Genomic DNA, 17,340 nt, shown 5'->3' with positions numbered 1-17,340 from the left:
GAGAAAGCCATTTTGATCTTTATGTATCCACCGATTTAAAAATTTTTTGAACCTCTCCGCAATTATATTCATGAACAATTTATAATCTGCGTTCAACAATGAGATAGGTCTGTAGTTGGATATCTGTTTCGGGTTGGCACCCTCTTTCAAAATAAGTGTCAAATACGCTTCCCTCCGCTTCCCTGGAATTGTGATACCCGCCAGAGCCTCATTCAGTATTTCTAGTAACTCTAATTTTAGGGCATCATCAAATTTTTGGTATAATTCCCCGGGGAGACCATCTGGGCCTGGAGTTTTATTCTTCTTTATTTTAGAAAGGGCCGTTTTTAATTCCTCTATAGTGATCTTTTCATTTAACCTTTCCTTTTCTTCTTCAGGGATTAACGGTAGATTAGCATCCAACAAGTACTGTTCTACCTTGTTTGACGCAATTCCTTCACTTTTGTATAGGCCTTCATAAAACTTTCTTATACTCTCTAATTTATCTTCTTCCTTCGTCAGCAAGTTACCCTGGGAGTCTTCTAATACTAATATTTGGTTTTTTTCCTTCTCTTTTTTTAGTTTATATGCCAGCCATCTCCCTGACTTGTTAGCGTTCTCAAAACAATAATGCTTGGATCTTTTTATTTTTTGCGCCATTTCCTCTTGGTCCAATAAATTCAATCTATGTCTCGTCATCGACCACTGTTGTTTGATCGCCTCATCTCCCGGGCATTGCTGGAGTTTATCTTCAGCTTGCGATAACTTATTGGTGAGCTCTTCTCTAGTCTTTCTTTTTTCCTTGTTTTTGAAGGCGGCATATGAGATGGCAACCCCTCTCACATATGCCTTCATAGTATCCCACACAATTTCTTTGGCTGTCTCTCGGTTTCCATTTTCTCTGAAGAAGCGTTTGACTTCTTCGTTCAATTTCAGTATAAACTCTTCTTCATATAGCAGCTTAGTCCTTAGGCGCCATCTCTGTTGTATTTTCTTTGTATCGTGGTGCCAGCTAATTTCAAGGAACTTATGGTCTGCCCAAGCATTTATGCACATGTTGACCTTTTTAATTTCTAGGCCCAGTTTTCTGGTAGCCCAGACCATATCTATTCTAGACCAAGAGTTTTGTGGCATTGAATAGAAAGTAAATTGTCTGTCATGGGGGTGTAGGATACGCCACATATCGACTAGGTTTATCTCGTCCACTAAATCAAAAAAGGACTTTGGTAAGGGAGATCTTTTATTCTTTTTAGTTATATCACATTTGTAATCGTATTTTGGATCTATTATTCCATTAAAGTTCCCTAACATACATATTTCATTATTTGCCCAATTTGCCAGCTGTTCATGCAATTTCCGGTAAAATTTCCCTTGTTTTTTATTCGGGGCATAAACCCCAACCAATAACACTCTCAAATAACCTCTCGTTATTTCTACTATAAGTATTCTCCCTTTTTCATCTTTATATTTACATTCTGCCTCTATTCCTTTCTTAACATAGATAGCCACCCCCCTTTTTCTTTTCTCAGCTAATGAAAAAAATACTTTACCAAATTTAGTATAATTTAAATAGTTGGCTTCTTCTTTTTTTATGTGAACCTCTTGGATACAAATTATGTCGGGATTTTGTTTCGCCAATTTCGACAATACTATCCTCCTTTTTTTGTAATCATTTAAACCGTTCACATTTAACAATAAGATCTTAGTATCATTCATTCCTGTAACTGTTCTCTAGTCTCTGGTTCTTATTTACCTTTTAATGTTACTGCTCTCACTGGTCTAGTTTTTTTCCCCCTTTCTTCTGTGTCTTCCTTTTTCTTCTCCTCTTCTATATCTTCTGTTGTGATTTGTTCTTGAGATGTCTCTTCTTCCGTATTTACTATTTCGTTTTCCTCCTTACTAATTTGTTCCTCTTCACCTCCCCTTAATTGCTCTAGGAAGTCTTGGGCATCGCTTACACAATCGATTTTTATTTTCCTCCCTTGCCAGGATATAAGCATTCCTTCTGGCAAAAGCCACCTAAATATTATACTTCTCCTGTTTAGTTGGTTTGTCAAAAATCTATAGTTTTTCCTCCTCTCCCTCACTCTCCTTGGAATTTGTTTTAAGATGTTCACTTCTTTTCCCCCAAAGATAATTTTTTCCTCCCTGGCAATATTATACAAAATGTCTCTCACTTTTTTCCTAGCGAACCGAACATGGACTTCTCTAGGGAGCCTATTCCTTCTCACGTAGTTTGTTTGGACTCTGTAGATTTCGTCGATCTCTCGAATTATTTCTTGCTTATCCTGTTGGAGAGTCACTGCAATCAACTCGGCCATCTTATCTCCTAAGTCCTCTTCTTTGTCTTCCACTATGTTTTGGAATCGCAAGTAAAATGAGGCCTTGTCCATCTCGAGTTGAATTAGGGCATCTTCCGTTTCTTTATTCTGCGCCAACAGGGTTTGGTCAACCATGTCCAGTTTCTTCTCGTTTTTTTCTATTCTTTGTTCCGCTTTTTGAATTCTGTTCTCATTACTAGCGATCGAAATTTGAATCTCATTCATTTTAGCATCAAGTCCATGTATATCCAATTTCAATTCAGAGTGGCTATTCAAAAGTTTTTCTTGCATCGCCAGCATGGTTTCTTGTATTGTTAACAGAGACGATTGTACCGTCTGCAGCGTTGGAGTTGCTGGGGGTTTGTCTGTTTTCTGTAGACCTTCTACTAATTTCTGGGTGGCTGGAGATGACATTGCTAACGGGGGGATGGATGGCACTTTTTTATTGGTTTTTGCGATTGTTGATGTCAAACTTGCCATTTCTTTCAAAAGCGCTTTTTGATCTCTAATTATATTTTCTATCTTTCTCCAAATAATCATCCAATGGCGCTTGCCACCTTTTACTCCGGGGCACTATCTTAAGTCCCAACCTCCTTAATTGGTTCCCACTAATCTCTTAATAAGTTTCAGGTAGAACTTGATTTATAGATTACTATGATACGATAATTCTACGTTGCAGCTAACCGCAATATGTAAAAGTAGGGTTCTTATAAGGCTAAGTACAGTCTTGATATAATTTGTTAATGTAAATGAATTAATAAGTTAATAAGTTGAGCAGTTAATAAATTACATTAATAGATTAGTTAATAAAATTTATCAATTCTCTCAATAATTCTTATATATCTAAGTTTAGCCCTTAATATAAAATACAATATTACTATAAAGTGAATATCAATGAAATAACTATTACCAATAGGAATAAATATTTAAGATTAAATAGATTCAGTAGATAAGATAAATATATCTAGATAAATATATATAAAATATCAATATTATATCAAATCAATTCAATAAATACAAGTCTATATCCTAATATAAAGCTTTATCCAATAACTATTAAATAAGATCAATACTTAATTAATTAATCAATTTTATGAATTCAATATTTCTTAACACTAAGGAAATCTACTTGATAGGAAATCTACTTGATAGTATAGTGTAATTTTTTTGGGGGGGTAATTTTAAAAATACTTATCAGGGACAGAATCAAAGTTCTGAGTATTAAAGTCACAGATACTCGAAAGAGCAGGAAGGGAAATGAGTAGAAGTATATCTATGATGTAAAACGGTGATCGCCCAGCTTTAAGTCTTCGCCTCTCAGCTCTGCTAGGTTCCGACGCTTCTCAGTGGTAAACACTCACGACTAGAGCGTCTCCTTGTCAGTCCTCCGCTGTTTCAGTCTTCCACTTCAATGGACGCACTTCCTGTTTCTCCAACACTCTCTAGAACTCTCAAAGGCAGATCACAAATTTCTCCTTCTTCTTTTTCACTTTGTTCGCCAAACAGAACCCAACCGCCTCAATAGACCTTCCCTTTGCTTTTCCTTCTCACCACACCATCTGGAGCTCTTTAAAAAGACAATCTGCTCCCTCCGTGACTCTCGTAAGCTCGTCGGGTTGTCGGGTCTCTGTAGTTGCAATCCGCTTTACCCTCTCCATCGCCACCTCACATCGGATCAAAACACTCCTCTCCCGACTCCACCAACCTCCTCTTTCGGCGCTAGATCACTCCAGGGTATGGGAATAAGGTTTTAGAACTAACACCGCACCTCCGATCTCCTTCTTAACTCCCCGTCACTTGCCGGCTATTGCAGCTTCAGGCCGGCCATTAGCGGCCAGCTCACCACGTTGGATTGACAGAGCCACTGGGTCCAGCGAGAAGTGGTTGCGCCCCACTTTCCCACTCGCCTGGCTTCCCCTCTTGTCCGCAGGGCTCTCCGGGTCCCGCGCCCCCCCAAGGGATCCCCAAAACGTGATGAAAAGAGGTGAAGAGGAGCAGCGAGCACTCACTCCACACCCTGTCGCTGCAAGTTAGTTAGTTAGTTAGTTTAGTTTATTTGATTTGTATACCGCCCTACTCCCGAAGGACTCAGGGCGGTGAACAGCCAACAATAAAATACATAAATACACAAAATTTAAAAACCCGATAAAATCAAATTAAATTATTTGGCCCAGACAAATTAAAATACCCCAATAATTTAAAAACAGATTAAAATTTACGTATTTAAAAAGGGAAGAGATCAGGCCAAGCCCGCTTGATGGAATAAAAAGGTCTTCACAGCACGGCGGAAGGAGCACAGATCCGGGATCCTCCGTATCTCCGGGGGGAGCTCATTCCAGATGGTAGGTGCCCCCACAGAGAAGGCTCTCCCCCTAGGGGCCGCCAGTCGACACTGTTTGGCTGACGGCACCCAGAGGAGTCCCTCTCTATGAGAGCGTACTGGCCGGTGGGAGGCTATTGGTGGTAGTAGGCAGTCCCGTAAATAACCAGGCCCTAAGCCATGGAGCGCTTTAAAGGTGGTAACCAAAACCTTGAAGCGCACCCGGAAGACCACCGGGAGCCAGTGCAGCTCGCGCAGGAGAGGTGTCACATGGGAGTGCCATGTTGCTCCCATTACCACCCGCGCGGCCGCACTCTGCGCCAGTTGGAGCCTCCGGGTGCTCCTCAAGGGGAGCCCCATGTAGAGAGCATTACAATAGTCCAGGCGGGAGGTGACGAGGGCATGAGTGACCGTGCGTAACGAGTCCCGATCCAGAAAGGGACGCAACTGGCGAATCAGGCGGACCTGATAAAAAATCCTCCCGGTCACGGCCGTCAAGTGCTCTTCTAAAGACAGCCGTGAATCCAGGAGGACGCCCAAGTTGCGAGCCCTCTCCGTGGGGGCCAATGATTCACCCCCAATAGTCAGTGATGGCGTCAACTGGCTATATCGGGACGTCGGAAACCACAGCCACTCGGTCTTGGATGGGTTGAGCCTGAGCCTGTTCCTCCCCATCCAGATCCGTACGGCCTCCAGGCACCGGGACATCACTTCAAGGGCATCGTTGGGGTGATCCGGGGTGGAGATGTACAGCTGGGTGTCATCAGCGTACTGATGGTACTCCACCCCGAAACCACGGATGATCTCGCCCAGCGGCTTCACATAAATGTTGAACAGGAGAGGTGAGAGTCACCAACCGGAAGTCTCCCTTTTCCCTTTTTTCATATATTTGGTTGCAAAGTAGGTATAATGAGTGTTTTCTTTCCAGAATTTTCCAGATTCTGTATTCAGATGGTTTTTAAAATTAAAATTGAGGATGGCAGGAATACCAAGAACAGATGAGTAATATCATTACTATGGGAAATTCATTGCAAGGTATCCGAGTTAAATTTGTTCAGTAGCTGAATAAATTTGGTTTTGAAATAATAGCATGTTTTCTGCATACTGTTAAAGATGTAGAATAAGAATCACCCTAGACATTAGATATTGGGAAAAAAATTACAAAGGCAGGAGGCAGAGGAGATAGAACAGTATGCCCTCAATTGTCCATTTTAGTAGTTCAATACCAATTCCCTATTCTACCCTAGTTGCTTCATTCCTACGACTTGAATATCACAATGCTTGATCCCATTCATTCCTGGGTTATTACAACAGATTGGGATTACTTTTGAAGACTATAGCCTGCACCAGCAAAAAAGAAATAAAAAATCCCTAAGCATGTTGGTTTGTATAAACTTGCCTGATTTGGCTAGGGAAGAAACATAGCCATAGAAATCGATAAGGAATTGTCTATAGGCAGGTGTTCTGTACTGGGGATAACACTGAATTTGATCAGGATTCAAATCTATGTAAACATTAGGCTTCAATAGACTTTTCATCTGAATGCAGTAACATACAGTACTTAAGAGTGCTCAGAAACTCTCAGATGGCACTTGTCTACAGCTTCTGGATCATGAGCAGATACCACATGATTTTGAGAAAATATTCAGTTTATGAAGTTACAAGCAGGGCGTGCTCAGTCCATCTGTGCTCTAAAGCACCTTTTTGTTTTCAAATTCAAATCCATCTCCAGCCCTAGGAAATAACGCCAATTAATAATGTATAGAATTAAGCTCAATTCTGCATATATAAAACACTCATGATTGCCCCATCCATTCCTCATAAGAAATAAAGAAACTTCAGGCAGGTAATGCTCTTGTCACCTTCTTCCTAGCATCATCAACATCCTACTGTTGATCCTATTCAACTCTTCCTGATAATGTCCAAAACTTGCTCCTGGAAAATAAATTGCTCATGTATAGACCTGAACTCTTTATAAGTTTGGATACAAGTGCCAACTCATTGTATGGTCATTAATTCTGATATTTTATGTGAACTGTCACCACAAATAACCCTCATTGTTAACCTGAAGGCATTAAATAACCATTTAGGGCAATGTTTTTGGACTGTCACCAAAACAAAACACTTTATTCTGGAAAGTGTTCTGGAATCTATTTACATTCATTTGATGTCAGTTCTATCATTCTTCCTGGGAAAAAATGCACTATCTTAATTTATACATTTATAGCTACAATGTAGATTTAGTTTAAGTACAAATCTATAGAGCATAATTCCACAGTAAATGGCTCAAGTTTAGGCTATAGATTTGGATGGTCAACAGAAAACTGATGAAAATTACATGCAGCTAGTACATTGTTCCCCAGTCATGGCAAGCAAAACTCCTCTCCCTCCCCACCCCAACACATACACATAGACATGCACACACAAACGCACAGCCAGACTCACACACTATAGCATGTACACACATATATACACACATATATACACACAAACATACACATATTCACACACACAATGTACGCCCATTTGTCATTTAGTGGGTATATAAGAAGACTTGCCTGATTAATTTCAGAACAATTGTATTGCTTCTACCCATATTTTGAGCACTTAGTAATGGACGACCTACAGTATGCTACCCCAACTTCTTTTGGGCTTTCCCCTCAGCCCCATCTAGAAGAATCAGTGGTCAAAAGAGAAGGCAATCATAGCACAACATGAATTAAAGAAATATTAGTTTAAAGGAATTCTGAAAGAAAATATCTTAGCTATTACGACTGTAGGAAGCAATATCACCATCATCTGAGAATGAAACAGATAATTGGTGCAAGTGAAAAAGATCTGAGAAATCTGATAAATAATTCTCAGCAACCTTCAGGATTAATTTAAACTTTTTTTTGTTTGATTACCTCATTTTAATCTCACACTAGTAAGAAAATTTAAAGCTAATGTTGATGAAACCATCAACATTAGATAGGCAGGTCCTTCTATTTCCAGCCTGTGTTAAAATTCAGGTATTCATTATGAATGAAAGTGCTCATTCATAACTCATTCCATCTTATTCAGCATGCATCTGCCATTTGGAAAAATAGCTGCATAAAGATTCTATCTAGTTTATAGCCTGGAATCTAATTTTTTCTACGATATGTATATTTCTAAATAAATCTCTGTAAACTTTTAAGAGATATCTCCTAAAACACACATATTTTTTTCATTCTTCATTTTCTCAGCCAAATGTTCCATTGCAACATCCAGAGAAGTGCCAAACCTAAAGCATAAACTTATTCTGATCCATACTTTAGTCCACAGTGTGTTGGCCGGGTTAGCTGAATCAGAATTCACAAAGAATGTGTCTCTCAAACTTTCCCATCACAACAAAATTATTCTTAGGTCATTTGGAGAAAAAGGTCTACAGCAAAGTTCATAACCTCACTCCCATATGCTATTCTTCAAATCCCAATTAAAAACTTATATTGGCAAAAATTTCTTATTGCCATTCCTTGTTCAATTTCCATTTTTCCTTCTGGCAGCCTGTCTGCATTACTTTTTTTTTTTTTTTAATTTGATTTATATGCCGCCCTTCTCCGGAGACTCAGGGCGGCTTACAGTGCGTTAAGCAATAGCCTTCATACTTTTGTATATTTATACAAAGTCAGCTTATTGCCCCCACAAACTGGGTCCTCATTTCACCTACCTTAGAAAGGATGGAAGGCTGAGTCAACCTTGAGCCTTGGAGAGATTCGAACCAGCAGTAAATTGCAGGCAGCTGTGTTAATAACAGGGTGCTTTAAACCACTGTAGTACCAAGGCTCTTTTGCCATCAGCAACAATACCACACAGGCTACTGGTTGGAAAGCATGAAACCTCCATTATAGTGCTTTTCGGTATTCAATGGAAAGTGCCATTGGTTGTATATAAATAGATAGCTTGAATTCAGAAGGAAAAAAATAGGATTGCAATAATGCAAAAATATCTCCAGGAATAAGTTTCATTTTTGAAATCTGAAGGAGGCGTTTTATTACATACCTCTGGAATTTTTCTTCATTTTAGTACAAATTCTGGAATGCTGGGAAGTGGCAAGTCATCTGGATAATTCCACACCGAAAAAGTCTTACCATTGTCCTTAACAGGACCTAAGCAAATATCTATAGCTGGCAATTCTAATAGATTTGTTTTTCATGTTTTATAGATTTTTTTTCTATGAAACTATTTCTTATACTTCACAATTCATTTTATCATTGTAGATTTTATTTGTCAGTGAATTTTGGAAATAAAGAGTATTAAAAGGGCTAAAACAATAGTCTCCAAAATCTCAACCTGGTTATCTGCTAAATTATTTGCTAAATTATCATCTCCAATCATTTGAAGTGCTTTGCTACTATATCTGGCTATCTGGGTTTCTGTCTGTCTACTCTATCTATCATCAGATAGATGATATCTATCTGTCTATCCAGCCAGCCAGCCATCATCTATCAATATATCATCATCTTGTCTATGCTGGTAGATCACATAAGTATTACAATATTTCAAGTTTTTTTCTATTCTATTATTTCAATTCTATTTTTCATTCTGTTGTTCAGTGGTGTCTGTTTCTTGGTTATTTGTTTTCTAAGTATTTGGAATCATGATTTGTTCCACTAATTTTTAAAAGAAATAAAGCATAAACAGAAAAAAACTGTTATCACTCTTAAGCTTATGTACACATGTACTATGACTTTGATTTCTTGTCCTGTTTACATCTTTATAGCTTTATGGCAACTTCTTTTGACAAGGATTTTTAGCCAAGTCATTATCCTGCACTTAAAAATATTCTTTTATTTATTGTGGCTTTTTGTTTTACTTTGCTTAATCAGACCCCTGAATAAGTATAGTTTAAACCCCTAAACTGTACTTTTTGGTTAGCTTCCCACCAGAGGCATAGCAAATTGCTACACTTTTCTTTTGTATTCTGCATTCTTCTGAATGTTAATATGAATTCAGCTCTAGACTTGGGTACCAATCTGTATGCATTAAGAGAAGTTAACCGGCAACCATTGTGAACAAAGATGCATTTATTAGGACATTTGCAGAAGAAAATAAATTTAAAAACTTACCACAAATTCTAAACATACAACTTGCAGGATATCTGACTTGAGTTCATAGTCAATTGAAACGGGGCAGATTTTAACTAGTATGGAGCATGACTACATGATGCCTACATGAAAAATGTTTCTGGAAGAGAAAGCAGGGGTGAAATGCTCCTGGTTCGGACGGTAGCGATGGCAGTGGGTGGTTTGAAGAACCGGTAGCAAAAATCCCTCCCCCCTCCCCATGCCCAGCTGAGCCGGGTGATCATCAGAGGCTTTTTTTTTTTTTTTACTTTTAAAAGCATTTTTTCTACAACCTCTTCAGCCGAAAAAATGCTTTTAAAAGTTAAAAAAAAAAAGCCTCTGATGATCACGTGGATCAGCTGGGATTGTCAGAGGCTTCCAAAAGCATTTTTTTTCTGCAACCTCTTCGGCCGAAGAGATTGCAGGAAAAAAATGCTTTTGGAAGCCTCTGGTGATCCCAGCTGAGTTGCCTGATGTCAGAGGCTTCTAAAAGCATTTTTTTCTGCAACCTCTTAAGGTTGCAGAAAAAATGCTTTTCAAAGTTAAAAAAAAAAAAGTTGGCCACGCCCACCCACCACCACCAAGCCACGCCCACAGAACCAGTAGTAACAAATTTTACATTTCACCACTGAGAGAAAGTAATACTGGCACATTGCCAAGACCTTTGAAAATCTGAGAAAACAGAGAAGAAGAAGAAGAAAAATAATGAGATGGTTTGCTGAGCTAATGTAAACATCAGATATATACAAATATATAACTTCTAGACACACTGGAATCTATGTCCCATAACTTGTGGTTGAGATGGTCAATACACAGATATTCTGGAAACTGCAGTCCAAAGCATCTGAGGGTATTTTTATTGTTTTCTATGTTTTTATCTGAAGTAAAATTTTATTTATACAATTTGTTCCTATCCCTTTTTAAAGGAGTATTAGAATTTAAAATTATTCTACATCTTATTGTAAAAATAAATGAAAAGATTTATTGGGAAAGTATAAACTCCTTTCTCTTTAAGTTACCTGACCTCAAACTTTCTTCTTTTTAACTTTCCTATAGCTTTTATCACAATATTTTCAAACATTTATGAATGTTTTCTTTTTATATATAAAAATAACCATTTGGAGCTTGACAAGTCTTCTAAATTTAATTGTGCCCATATGATCCCAGCTTTTCTTTGTGCGTCACAAGGAAGAAACTAGGGGAAAAATCATCCTTATGAGAGAAATATATATTATTTGCTCATGTATTTTCCTGACCTCCTACCCTTGTCTTTAGTTGTCCTTTTTTCAATATCTGTCAAAAAAAAAAAAAAACCTTCTCTTATGCACTTCTTGAGCTCTACTTCAGTTTTATATGAGAAAAGAAACATATGAAGAATATAATTCCCTTTTCTTACTCTGTACATTGACAATGGACACAAGCACTGGCTTGTGGCCACTTACCTATTAATATTCCAGAAGTGAGCAGTTTTGCATATAACAGAAAAAGGTGCTTTAAACCATCTGTATAGAAAGACAGTGTTACCCCAAATCATCAATCTGTGATTGATAATAGATGTTCACTCTATGCTAATAAACTTTGTCTTTATCAAGGTAATGGAAAAGCTGAGCAGTGCTGTTTCATGTGGTAAAAGGTTTCATGCAGTGCTTGAAAATTAAATTAAATTGGTTTTTATATAGTTTTTATTTTTTTTCTTTAGTTGACCATGTTTTCTTCTTTCTTTCAATATATTAAAGCAATGAAAATCATCATAGATAATAATGTAATACAATAATAGTAAAATAATAATACAGGTGCTTTTTCTAAGGCCTGTAAGTAGTACTGTTATTTATTTATAGGTTTGTTTTTACCCAGCACAATTTTTTATTTCTGTATTTCAGAATAAAGAAAGAGTCTTCAATTTTGGCAACTAACAAAAAAGTGGATGAATTAAAATGCTACCCTGTTTTCCCAAAAATAAGACATCTCCTGATAAATAAACCCAATCTGGCTTTTGAGCATATGGCAATAAGCGCTTATTTCAGGATTAAAAAAAATATAAGACAGGGTCTTATTTTCGGGGAAAACACGGTAATTCTAGTAAGTCAAGATGAAGTCATTCAAAGTACAGAGTTTAAATGGAAAAATCGATTAAATATTACAAGTCTATGTTATGCAAATTAGCTGCCAGAGAACAAAAGTACTAACAGAGCCAATAGAATGGAGATAATAAGTAATGAACTATTCAGAAAGTAATAATAGTCACTTGGTCTACATCTGGATGGCATAGAATAAGCAGTGGGTGGATTAATCATCTTGTTACATTTTTCACTGAGCACACTCTTGACCCAACTTAGGGCTCTAAGCATAATTAATAAAGAAAAATAGCAAAGCGACAGAAGGAACTGAAATTTCAAATTAAGTAATAGGTTGTCTTATAGATGATAAATCATGGGAGAGAGTGTTGCACTTAAACATGTGTACAAAGAGAACAAAGCAGAATTAAAGTTGTATTTGTACTGATGAGGTATCAGCAGTTAAACATGCATTTTGAAGAAGATGGCTTCACCATGCGCTTCCTAAAATGTTGGACTAACTTATATCCTACTTTACTCTTTTATTTTAGCAATAGATTAAACTAAAAAGTCAGTTCTGAAATATGATAAATAAAAACAGTCCATTTATTCTAAAATGTAGAATAATATTTACTCGGTAATATCACCAATCCAGCTGAACATTTTAACACTTTCATTCAAAACAGTCCATTATACTCAGTGGTTATTGTTGGGGAACAAAATGGAAGGATTTCCTTTAAGCTCTTAGGATAAGGACAAATATGATCTAACAAATAAAATGCATTGCAAAGTGAAGGAAATGGTACTAACTTTAATTTGAACTAACCTGGATTTGAGCTGAAATTTCTCACATCTTTTTTTGTGAGAAATTTTTTGAGGTTTTCTTTTTCTCACTATCCTGCAGTAAATAGAAGACGCAAACTAGGGACCAGTTGCAGTAGCAACAGAATGAAAAGCCAAAACTCATGGTACTATCGTCATAGCTAGTAATATAAACCGCTCAAAAGCAACCATTAAAAATTACCATTATTAGAGAACTTGAGAACTTCCCCCTTGATCCTTGCTGCTTTAGAGTTGCATTGTACAACTCTAAAGCCCACACATCTATGAGATATCCAGTTTGATATAAATTGCTTAGGATTTTATATCTGTACTCTGATATTTACCAATCTGGTGGGGAAAAATCAATATGGGTTTTTTCCAAATTGTGCTTAAATCCCTTTTATTGATGCAAGCTATCAATTGTTACTTTATTTATTTTTAGGGAGTAACCATTTTTAAGGTCTATTTGTACACTGAAAGAAGGAGGTAGAGGAAGAAGAGGAGGAGGAGGAAAAGTGGGAGGAGGGGAAGGAGGAGGAGGAAAAAGAAAGAGAGGGAGGGCGGAAGGAAGGAAGGAAGGAAGGAAGGAAGGAAGGAAGGAAGGAAGGAAGGAAGGAAGGAAGGAAGGAAGGAAAGAATAGCCTAGAAAAAGTAATGTCTACATTGTGCAATGCTTTATAGTCATATTAAATTTATGAAGTAGTGAAAAACTTTTTAAAGTTCTAAGAAAAAGAAAAACCGGGGATAAAATGGGGAAAGTGAGGATGGACTACAAATTTGAAGCATTTAAGTCTCAATCAACTTAGACAGACTGAAAGATTCTCAAGATATATAAATTGGGTCTTAGAAGGTACAAATAGAGTTCTATGATGACCGGGGCCTTTCCAAACCCTGATTGAAAAAAATAAAGAAATAATTATTGTATCTCTATATTTTGAAATATGAATTCCAGCTGTGAAAATTAAAACTGTTTTCCTCCATATAGGTGGAAGGAGGAGACAATAAGTGCAACTTTTACACTAACAAAGCTGGATATAATTTAAGCTGTTGTCAGCTCTTTAAAAAGTGGGTGGGAGGCAGTGATGAATTCTGTCCAGGGAATCCTTCATTAAGTGAAGTTTATTTAGATATCCTATAAGTGGGAACAATGTTTAGAATAAATCTTGCTTAATAACACCTATTATTAATCCATAATGTGTCAATTTCTTTGCAAGAACCATCTGCCAGCTTTTAGGAGTATCATTTCCAAACTGTTATCTGCATGTCTGTTTTCTGCAGTACTGACAGTTTCCATTATAACTGGATCATTTTCTTTTGAAAAATCTTCTCTTGAGATACTTTGAAGACAGAAAGGTGTGATGATAGAGAGGTCTCACTTAACAGGCTGTTGAACTGTGTCTTCAGGTATCTGAAAAACAGATTTTCAAAACAGTGTCTCTTTATAAAATATTATTAATTTATTAATATCACTATAAATGTTGAGGAAAGTATATTCAGAAAAGATCATGAATCTTGAAATTTCCCAGGCTTAAAATAAAACTAGATGCTATTATGTATTAATTTATTCATATTTAATTAGGCCAACTAAATATGTTATCAATCAAAGACAGAAAATTGGTCGCATGTGCCAAACGTTTTTCACATCACTAGGGAAAAAAAAGTAATGACATTTTTAAAAATCTCAGCCCAGCTGTCTAAAGAAGGCTTCAGTTCAGCTTCAGGCTTAGCTTCAGGAACTTAATCTCTTCATTTTCTATTTTATATTCCCCCATTCCACCACAAATCCCAAATTCTGCTTGTTTACCTCCTTTGTGATTGTTCGTCATTTAATTTCTAGAATTGGCAACACTGCACTTGATAATGCTAAGATATAATGAAGGTGTAGAGAAAGTGTAGACATCTACTATTCAGTCTGGTTCATGACAGCTGACTGTTAAATTGTTCCACCCTTTATAGCGAAGCCCAAAACTCATATTTTCCCTGTTCTGTGTGCTGATTGGAGTGTTTTTGACAGAGATCATATTGCACATGAATAGACAAACTTAGAGCATGACAGGATTCAGCTCCTGGTTTTTCTCCGCATGTATCTTAATTCTAATTACATTGAAAATACTGGGACTTAAAATGTTTGAATTAATATAACTTACATTGATTCATTTTAACAAAGCCTGATGTGTATAAAATTGTAGTTTATGCATGAAAATATTTCTCAAACCTGTGCATGTACATATATGCCTATCTTGTTCAATAATATTCTAACTACAGAATTATATTTTGTGAACCTAGTTCTAATCAAGATTGTGGTCAGTGAATTTAGGATTAGAACTGATAGTTCTTTAACTAGTAAAGCTTTTAATGTTACCATTACCATTAGCTTTAGTGACCATTTTATTTGTTAGTTTAAATTTAGAGACTGTCCATCTCACTCACAGAATGACTCTTTGTAGTGTATAATTAAAAGATAAAAACCATATAAATATTGTATTCCAATAGAAGGCAATTAAAATGACGATATAATTAATGAAGTTAAAAGGGCAGGAGAAAGGCATTCAAGGCTCTAACCAACCCCAAGGTTGTATGCTCCTCTGTGGGCCCCAAGTTAGATGGTGGTGAATCCCAATGTGGCCACTGGACACAGGACAGAGTAGACATTAGCAATAGTGGAGTCATTTTAAAATGTCACTGAGTCCTGGACCCCCAGGCCTGCTGATATAGCCAGGTCTTGAGGGAAATTCAGAACAATAAAAGCATGGAGTTAACCTCTCTTTTGTGATGGATTGTGCCTATGAAAGGGAAAGGTGATATGATAGACTACAGTAATGTGGCAGTTTCCCAGGAAGGCAGAAAACAGGGAAAAACAAGAGACATCTCAGTCCTAAACTGGATCAGAGACAGAGGAACAATGTTAGGATAGCCATTCCCTAGAATTTCCCAGGAGGAGAGTAGTATAAGTTTAATTTGGCAAGATTCTAGCTATATCATATGAGCAATGAAAGAACTGAACTTTGGTTGGATTGTTCTATGTTATCCTTGGGCTGGAACTGACACTTTGGGGGCAGTCATCATGTGGACTGCCTAGGACTCGCCAAGTGTAAATCTGTAGCATATGGAACCATCTACTCCACACAGAATAAGTATTTCAAGCTTTCCTTTGAGTAAATCAATCCCAACCAAATTTTCTAATCTTTTATTATCAAAATGTGTCATTCAGGTCAAAGAGAATTCTTTATATGGCAGATTTTTTTTCTCTATGACATTCCAAAACCATTGTATTACTCTGTTTAACTTAGTTAAGTTCTGTTGTTTTGATCATTTTCCTGAATTTGTGATACTAAGTTGATGAGAAAAGTTATTCCCATTTGGAATTTTAGTAATTCAGAACCCCTATGTTGTTAGCATTTTTCTAACTCATTCACTTTTTTATCCTGGTAAAATAACAGAGCTTTCAGAAGTACTTTCTGACTTTACTCTTGATGAATTGCCAGAACTGGTTGCTGTTAAATTTAGATTACACCCTGGTGTAGATGGCATTAAATTTGGTTTATTTATTTTTCAAAACCACCTTGTTATTGATCAGAGAGGATTATTCAAGAAGCAGATTTTGACAGATGGTACCTAGTTCTTCCAAAAAGCTGAATGCCATTTGACCTTTAATTCACCTGCCTTCCCATCACCATTGATAAAGTTCAATTTATATGCCTCTTACCAAAAAAAAACCCCACCTTGTGTTATCTCTACAAGCTCCCAAGATGCATTATGTTTTCAGTAGTTTCATTTTTCCAATTACTTCATTAAAACTCTATTTTGTGTTTCTCAATGGTTACTAAACAAGAATATTCACTTTTTTTTAACCATAGAACAAAAAAAACTATTCTTTCCAAGTTAAAAAAAAAATCATAACATTTAGAAACAATATTTAGCTGCAGAAAATCCTGAGTCAAATTAACCATCCTAAATAAACAATTTGCTTGTCCATTTTTAATATTAAAAGCAAGTGTTTCATAGTATTAAACACTCTTTAACAACAGTTTCATTAAGATATATTTTTTACAGATGCCATTTTGCTTTTCAAACACAAGTTCCCAGTCAAACTTTTGAATGTCCTGAGAGACTAGTTCATAAATGAAGTAAAATCAGCTGTATCAGAATTCATTGTTCTCATTTTTTTTTTCCTTCAGAAACTAATGTACAAATTTAATATACAGTTTGGTTCCTATGTGGCACATTGTTTCCAATGTACACTGAGCAGATTGAAATATCTTTTGAACTATGTTTTTTAGAAAATTAAAGAGCCACAGAACAAAATCTACAAGCTGGAACAATGGACAATGATATATTAATGTTTAATATTAATATACTATCAACAAAAGTCAGAGAAATGGTGTTTAAGAGGTAAAGAAATTGCAGACAAAAATACAAGCATTAGACTATTATAAATAATATTAGACAATATTTTAAAATAATAGTATTCAGTCTTGTGCAGTCCCTTTTAACATTTCAGAAGCAAATCTCAACTAATTTTAAATCTCAATGACTAATTTTGATATAACGACCATACATCTTTTTATTTAATATTTTGGCCATGGTATTTAGTTTTATGATTGTTGCTGTTGGGATCTATATTGTTTAAAATAATTATCATTTCCATGGATGTTTTAATTGTTTGGATGTTTTTTCTGATTTCAGGAAACCACCAGCAGTGTGTATACAAGAGAAAGTAGCCTGAAGCTGTCTTAATTATTATTCATGAGCAGAAA

The 17,340-nt window shown here is 36.3% G+C and overlaps 1 long non-coding RNA gene across 1 annotated transcript in view; it reads left to right on the top strand.

Annotated features, from left to right (window-relative positions):
• Positions 1 to 17,340, top strand: part of LOC117680236 (uncharacterized) — a 61,885-nt gene that overhangs the window by 36,143 nt on the left and 8,402 nt on the right. The gene's annotated exons all lie outside the window — the stretch shown is intronic.

This window comes from Pantherophis guttatus, chromosome 8 (genome assembly GCF_059756535.1).
Source record: "Pantherophis guttatus breed Tessera chromosome 8, ASM5975653v1, whole genome shotgun sequence".
NCBI classification, from domain to species: Eukaryota; Metazoa; Chordata; class Lepidosauria; order Squamata; family Colubridae; genus Pantherophis; species Pantherophis guttatus.
The sequence above is the reverse complement of the archived record's forward strand: the minus strand, read 5'-3'. Positions and strand labels throughout refer to the sequence as shown.